We start from the raw sequence: 7,317 nt of genomic DNA, 5'->3' as shown, positions 1-7,317 counted from the left end.
GGGAAATGTAGTTCCGGCGCGCGCGCGCGCGCGCGCACAGCGGCCTAGGAGCGGGGACGGGGGCGGAGGGCTCCCGGGGCGCCGTGGTCTCACCCGCCGCATGGCTCGACCGCGTTCAGCCACCCGCTAACCCGCGATTGGTGCGCCCGCCCGTTCGGAATCGGCTGGGTGGGCACGGGGCGGTCTCCCCTTGCAACTGTTCATCAATGTGATGAGGACACCCGTCTCTAATCCGGGGCGCCGAGCCCAGGCCCGCCAAGAGGAGGAGCCTGGGTCCCGTCACCAGGCAGCTTGAAAGGCGGCGAGGGATCCTAGAAGGCGCCTGAGAACTTTGCGCCAACTGTGGCTCCTGCTCCACAGGCCGGGACTCTGTAGCCAGGAATGCTAACCGCCACGTGGACACTCTAGCGTTCTATGGAAGGACAGGCTGCGACTTCGGAGGTCATGTCCACATCCTGTTACCTCTTTGCAGGGTCGAGGCATCTGGAGGAAAAAAGCGCCTGGGAAGGGAAGGACGATGGAGGTGAACATGTTCCCAGCGCATCGACTCACTGCAGAGCTGAGTGGAGGAGGGACGACCCCTGGCATCTCCTGCGAAGTGGCGAGTCCCGGCAAGGCCCTCAGAAGGTGCTCACTGACGTCACCATTAGCGCCATCCGCAGACTTTGTCCTATAAACGCGAGGCAGATCTGATGGCTTGGGTTCCTGCTCATGAACAGTATTGTGAGGGTTCTTTTTAAAGTTTTAAGATTTGGAACCACTCGTTTCATGGTACGTAGGTAAAAGACAGGAAACTTTTTCTCTGTGTGTGAAAGAGGAAATGTATTGATATGGATAATATTAGGTGGAAGTGCCCACCTATAAGGCCCAAATTAAATTCAGAATAAAATTGAAGAAAAGTATTTGAAAATCCGCGCAATCACTGCTAAGTATTGAAGATGCAAAGATGAATTGGATACTGTCTTTTTCACAAGAAGCTTACAGTTCAGTAAGGAAAAACGACAGGAAGAGAACATGATGTATGGAGAGAATAAGAGCGTAGTTTTGGCATATTTCAAGAAGAGTGACTGCAATAAGGAATCTAGTTTGACAAGAAAATGGGAGGGTGTGGTGAGAGATAAGGCCAAAGGATGTGATTAAAGATACTGTGAAAGACCTTATCAGCTGGTTTTGAATATAATTGAGCAGATGAGGAGCCTTTGTAAATACGAATTTGTGATTCTGGAGCTCAAATCCACGCAGGAAAAAATTAAATTATTACTTGGCATTATACACAAAAATAAACTATAGGTGAGTAAAGATGTAAATATGAAAGGCAAAATAAGATACTTTATAAGAAAATACAGAAGTATATATTCATGACTTTGGTGATCAAAGGATTAAAAATACAAACGTTAATGGAAGCATTTGATAGATTTAACAATATAACTAAAACTTCTATATAACTTTAAGCAAATTAAAAGTAAGGCACAAACTTGGAAAATATGTTTACAAAATATAGAATTTCAAAAATGTTCATTTCTAGAATATACAAAGAACTAAATAAGAAAACACAACAACCCTATAAAAAATGGGAAAAGAAGGTGAAAAGACAAAGCAAACCTTCACTAATCATCAGGTAAATGCACATTAAGACAAAATAGTCCTAGTTGGTTTGGCTCAGTGGATAGAGTGTCGGCCTGCTTAGTGAAGGGTCCCAGGTTCGATTCCAGTCAAGGGCACATGCCCAGGTTGCAGGCCCCTTCCCCAGTAGGGGGTGTACAGGAGACGGCTATCAATAATTCTCTCTCATCAATGATATTACTCTCCCTCTCCCTTCCTCTCTGAAATCAATAAAAAAATATTTTTTTAAAAAGACAAAATAATACATCACATGCTTCAGATCCACAAATATGTTAACCTTGATTATAACAAGAGTGTAGAAAAATGAGAACTCTCAATACTGCTCATAGAGTTGTAAATTATTTCAGTCATTTTTTAAGCAATTAGGCAGTTTCTGGTAAAGGTGAAGGTGCACTTATTCTGCAATCCAGCACTTTTTGGTGTATGCAAATAGATACCGTAGAGCAGTGGTTCTCAGCCTTCCTAATGCCACGACTCTTTAATATAGTTCCTCATGTTGTGGTGACCCCCAATTTCATTGTTACAAATTGAACATAATTAAAGCATAGTGATTAATCACAAAAACAATATGTAATTATATATGTGTTTTCCGATGGTCTTAGGCAACCCCTGTGAAAGGGTCGTTCGACCCCCAAAGGAGTCGCGACCCACAGGTTGAGAACCACTGCCATAGAGAAATGTTTGCATGAGTAAATGAAGACATTTATACAGGTATGTTCTTTGAAGAATTTTTTTGTAATAGTGAAATACTAAATGCAATGTAAGTATCAATAAGAGAATGAATACATACATTGTACAATTAAGAGACTATTAGAAAGCATGAAAATGAATGAATTGGAGATGCTTATAACAGAGATCAAGTTCTTTTGAGAGATAACGGGGTAAATTATGCTTGGGTCTAAAAGATAATGGCAAATGCCTAAACCAGAATCTCTCCACACATCTTCAAAAACCATTAGGTGTAAAAGGAGTACGAATGAAATTACACATGATCCATGCCTTTAGCCATACTAGGAGGTAGAGGACAGACACCACAAACATCAAATTACTAGAATAATGATAAGTATCAAATTGCAAAAAAGCTGGAAGACTGGATCTTGAGTGGGAGAGACAAGTCTTCAGGGAATCTAATCTAATAAAAGAGAAACATGCAAATTGACCATACCTTTGCTACACCCCAAACCACGCCCACCAGCCAATCAGAGCGACTATATGCAAATTAACCCAACCAAGATGGCAGCTGGCAGCCACGGAGCTGGAGCAAGCAGGAGGCTTGGCTGCCCCGGCGATGGAGGAAGCCAAGCTTCCCGCCTGCCCTGGCCGGCTGTGGCCTCCACAAAAGGCAACAAAGTTTCAATTATAGAAGATAAATAAATCCCAGATACCTGCTTCCAGCCAGCCTCCACTGGGAGCTTGGGTGGCTGGGGGCTGTGGCCAGCCTGCAAACAGCCATCAGCCCCTCACCCAGGCTGGCCACACCCTCATGGGGTGAGGGTCCCTGCTGAGGGTCTTGGCCAGCCTGAAAACAGCCATCAGCCCCTCACCCAGGCTGGCCAGGCACCCCAAGGGGGACCCCCACCCTGAAGGGGCTGTGGCCAGCCTGCAAACAGCCATCAGCCCCTCACCCAGACTGGCCACATCCTCAAGGGGTGAGGGTGCCTGCTGGGGGGCTTGACCAGCCTGCAAACAGCCCTCAGCCCCACACCCAGGCTGGCCAGGCACCCCAGCGGGACCTCCACCCTAATCTGGGACACCCTTCAGGGCAAACCAGCCAGCCCCCACCCATGCACCAGGCATATAATAAAAGGGTAATATGCAAATTGACCCTAACAGCAGAATGACTGGGAATCACTGGTCACTATGACACACACTGACCACCAGTGGGCAGACGCTCAATGCAAGTGCTGCCCCCTGGTGGTCAGTATGCTCCCACAGGGGGAGCTCTGCTCAGCCACAAGCCAGGCTGAAGACTGCCAGCACAGCAGTGATGGCAGGAGCCTCTCCCGCCTCCTCAGCAGCGCTAAGGATGTCCGACTGCAGCTTAGGCCTACTCCCCGCTGGCAAGTGGACATCCCCCGAGGGCTCCTGGGCTGCCAGAGGGATGTCTGACTGCCAGCTTAGGCCTGATCCCCTGGGGAGTGGGCCTAAGCCAGCAGGTGGATATCCCCCGAGGGGTCCCAGACTGCGAGAGGGCATAGGCCGAGGTGAGGGACCCCCCTGAGTGCACAAATTTTTGTGCACCGGGCCTCTAGTCTTTAATAAAGAGAAAAGGAGAGTGGAAGATATAGACAAAGCATGGGCAAAATCAAACCCTGAAAGAAAATGTCAAACATTAAGTGCTATAATATTGAATACAGTCTGGACCTCGGTAGATTATAATACTAATTATAGGAAAAGAGACTTGAAAATGAGTGGGACTAGAATTGTCAGCTTCAGGTAAGTATTGCTTCTAAGAGAGAATCAGCTTCATTGACAAGGGAGTAGTGTCCTTTAAAGATATGGCAGTGAAGGGAAAGGATACAAGGGGAAAATTAAGGATCCTGTAAGAAATGAAAAAGTCATGCCAGCCACCCCTCCTCATCCCCACATACACACCACCACCTCCACCACCACAAAAACACCTACTGAAGAAATTGCACTTCACTGTACTGACAAAATACACATTTTTCAACCAGGAAGGTATCCACAAAAAAAGCCCATTTTTAAAAAGTCAAATCAACATAATACAAAACTACTTCAAGAAGAAAACAGACAAGGTGAATTATAACATTTCATCTAATGAAAATTCTCCCTCAAAATACAGTACAGTTACAAAATAAAATTAAATATCCTCGAACAAGCATAGGATAAGTACATGTGTATGTGTATACCTACCAAATATAGATCAGAAGTTCAAAACCTAAGGACAGAAATGGACAAAAAGAGGAAGGAATGCCATAGGAGTTGATCAAATCAGAAAAAAAAAGTTTGAAGAAAAAAAAAACCACCTCAGAAATGAAGAATTACCACTGTCTGTCCAAGGCAGAAAAGATTCAAGTGGAATATTAATACAGATCACTGAAAAAGAGAAAGAAACCACCAAGAAAAAGGAAACGTACATAAAGAAATAAAACAGGTCAAGAGAGAAAGTGCTTAAAATGGAAAACAGGCAGAAAAGATTTAACATACATCTTATTAGACTCCTGAAAGGAGAAAAAACAAAGCAAAGGAACAGGACTAAATGCTTATAACTACAATCCAAGAACTTTGTGTAAATAAGAGAGAAATAGTAAAAATTGACCTGAAATGATCAACTTAGCAAAATTGTTGGACATTAAGGAAAAGTAAAAAATCATTAAGGCCACCAGGCAAAATAATCTATTTGCTTATGAGGGTAAGAATACTTCAAAAGCAACATAAAATTAAGGCAACAATGGGACATCATTTCAAGAAAAATTTAAGTAAATTCTTATTCAAGGATTTTATATGTAGCTGAGCTATACTTCAAGTATGAGGGCTGTACTGTTCTCCCATGCTCTTCCTGGAAAACCAACTAGGAAATTAACTTCATCTAAACAAAAGATGATGGGGAAATTTTACCAAAATAACTGATGGTGAGCATTTAATATATGTAATGGTAGAGCTAAGACTAAAATAAGGATAGGGACATGGGTCAAAGAATAAATGTAAACATATGCTGTGCCAAATAGAAAGAATGCAAGTTTTAAAATGAGAAAAATGGAGACAGTACAAGAAAAATAAAAGATCATTGACTGCATATAGGTAATAGGTAAGAGTCAAAAGGTGCCATTTAAAAACTGAACAACCAGTTGTTTAAGAAAAGACTGGCTCTGGCCAGTGTGGCTTGGTTGGCTGGGCATTGTCCCATGCACCGAAGGGTTGCCAGTTCAATTCTGGGTCAGGGCACATGCCCCGGGGATGGGAGGGCAGCGTGTGGGAGGCAGCCAATGGATGCTTCGCTGTCACAGAGATGATTCTCTCCCTCTCCCTTCCTGTCTCTCTAGAAATCAATAAAAAATATATATTTTTAAAAAGTTACTTTGAAGTTTTGCCAGGTAGTCTGCAAGTTAGCCCTCTTTCTGTTTCTACAGGAAAGCTTTACCAGAAGTCTACATTACTTATCAATGTTGTATTGTGTGTATATGTGTGTTGTGTATGTGCTAGTAACTGGGTGAAGGCAGAGTCAGTTAAAGGAGGTCCAGTCACATCTTGGTGTCTATACAAAACACACCTGTAGCAAGGGGCTAAATAAAGCTGAGGTTATGCTGAAACCGGTTTGGCTCAGTGGATAGTGCGTCGGCCTGCGGACTGAAAGGTCCCAGGTTCAATTCCGGTCAAGGGCATGTCCTGGGTTGCAGGCACATCCCCAGTAGGTGATGTGCAGGAGACAGCTGATCGATGTTTCTCTCGCATCGATGTTTCTAACTCTCTATCTCTCTCCCTTCCTTTCTGTAAAAAATCAATAAAATATATTTTTTTTAAAAAATAAAAAAAATAAAGCTGAGGTTAAATGGTAGCTCACAATCTTTTCCAGAAATCCCCTGTAGCTCACAGTCTCTCCAGACAGACCACCTGCCTAACAGAGAATAGTTGTATAGCTTCTGTCAAAGACAAAAACTGGACAAGTAAAAAGGTTGATGTTGCAATATGAGGAGTCCCCCAAATCTGATTCTCAGAGGTTCTCAGTGGCATGGTTTTGCCTCAGACGCTTGTGGAAAGAAATTAACATGTAATATACTGGAGACTTACAGTAAGGGTTGTTTTGCAAGCAGGAGATGTCTCAATCAGATATCTAAATAGGAAATGTGTTTACTCTGTAGTTAGCAAGTTTCAGGAGGAACAAGAGTTCTAATCTTAGCTAATCGAACCTGATGCACAGTTCTAGTCAATAATGAGATGAAGTGGGAAATTGGAGGGTCTGTACCTGGCTTTGTCAGCAGGTTTGGGCAAAAGAGAAGGGTCTGTGTTTATTGGCCTTGTCAAACAAACGTAGTTTGCCTTAGAACTATCTTTGGAATTAGAATAATTTCTGTGGAATTTTGGTCAGGGTTCCCTGAAAGAGTTCCCAAAGTCAGCATTTCTTGTTGATCTGTTCTTCTTTTTTACAATTGTATTTATTGATTGTATAGAGAAAGAGAAAGGAGGGGGCAGAGAAAGAGAGAGAAAAACATGAATCAGTTGTTTCACCCATCCATGCTTTCACTGGTTGCTTCCTGTATGTGCCCTGACCTGAGGTTGAACCCAAAACCTTGGTGTATTGGGACGATGCTCTAACCCAGTGGTCGGCAAACTCATTAGTCAACAGAGCCAAATATCAACAGTACAACGATTGAAATTTCTTTTGAGAGCCAAATTTTTTAAACTTAAACTATATAGGTAGGCACATTGTTATTAACTTAATTAGGGTACTCCTAAGGCTTAGGAAGAGCCACACTCAAGGGGCCAAAGAGCCGCATGTGGCTTGCGAGCCGCAGTTTGCCGACCACAGCTCTAACCAACTGAGCTATCCCGCCAGAGCTTGTTGATGCTGTTCTTGGGAAAAAGCTGGAGCATCTATTGTGCTGTGACAGTGATCTGGAAATAAGAAGGGTTCTGGAGACAAGGCATTTAATCAGGGGGATACACAAGAACAAGCAGAAAAACGATTTTTAGAAGTTGTAATAAGGAATAAAACCTGAACTTGAGACCAGAAAG

This window comes from Myotis yumanensis, unplaced genomic scaffold (assembly GCF_028538775.1).
Source record: "Myotis yumanensis isolate MYYU_CA2020_CCGP unplaced genomic scaffold, mMyoYum1.0.hap1 SCAF_15, whole genome shotgun sequence".
NCBI classification, from domain to species: Eukaryota; Metazoa; Chordata; class Mammalia; order Chiroptera; family Vespertilionidae; genus Myotis; species Myotis yumanensis.
Note: the sequence above shows the minus strand (reverse complement) of the source record.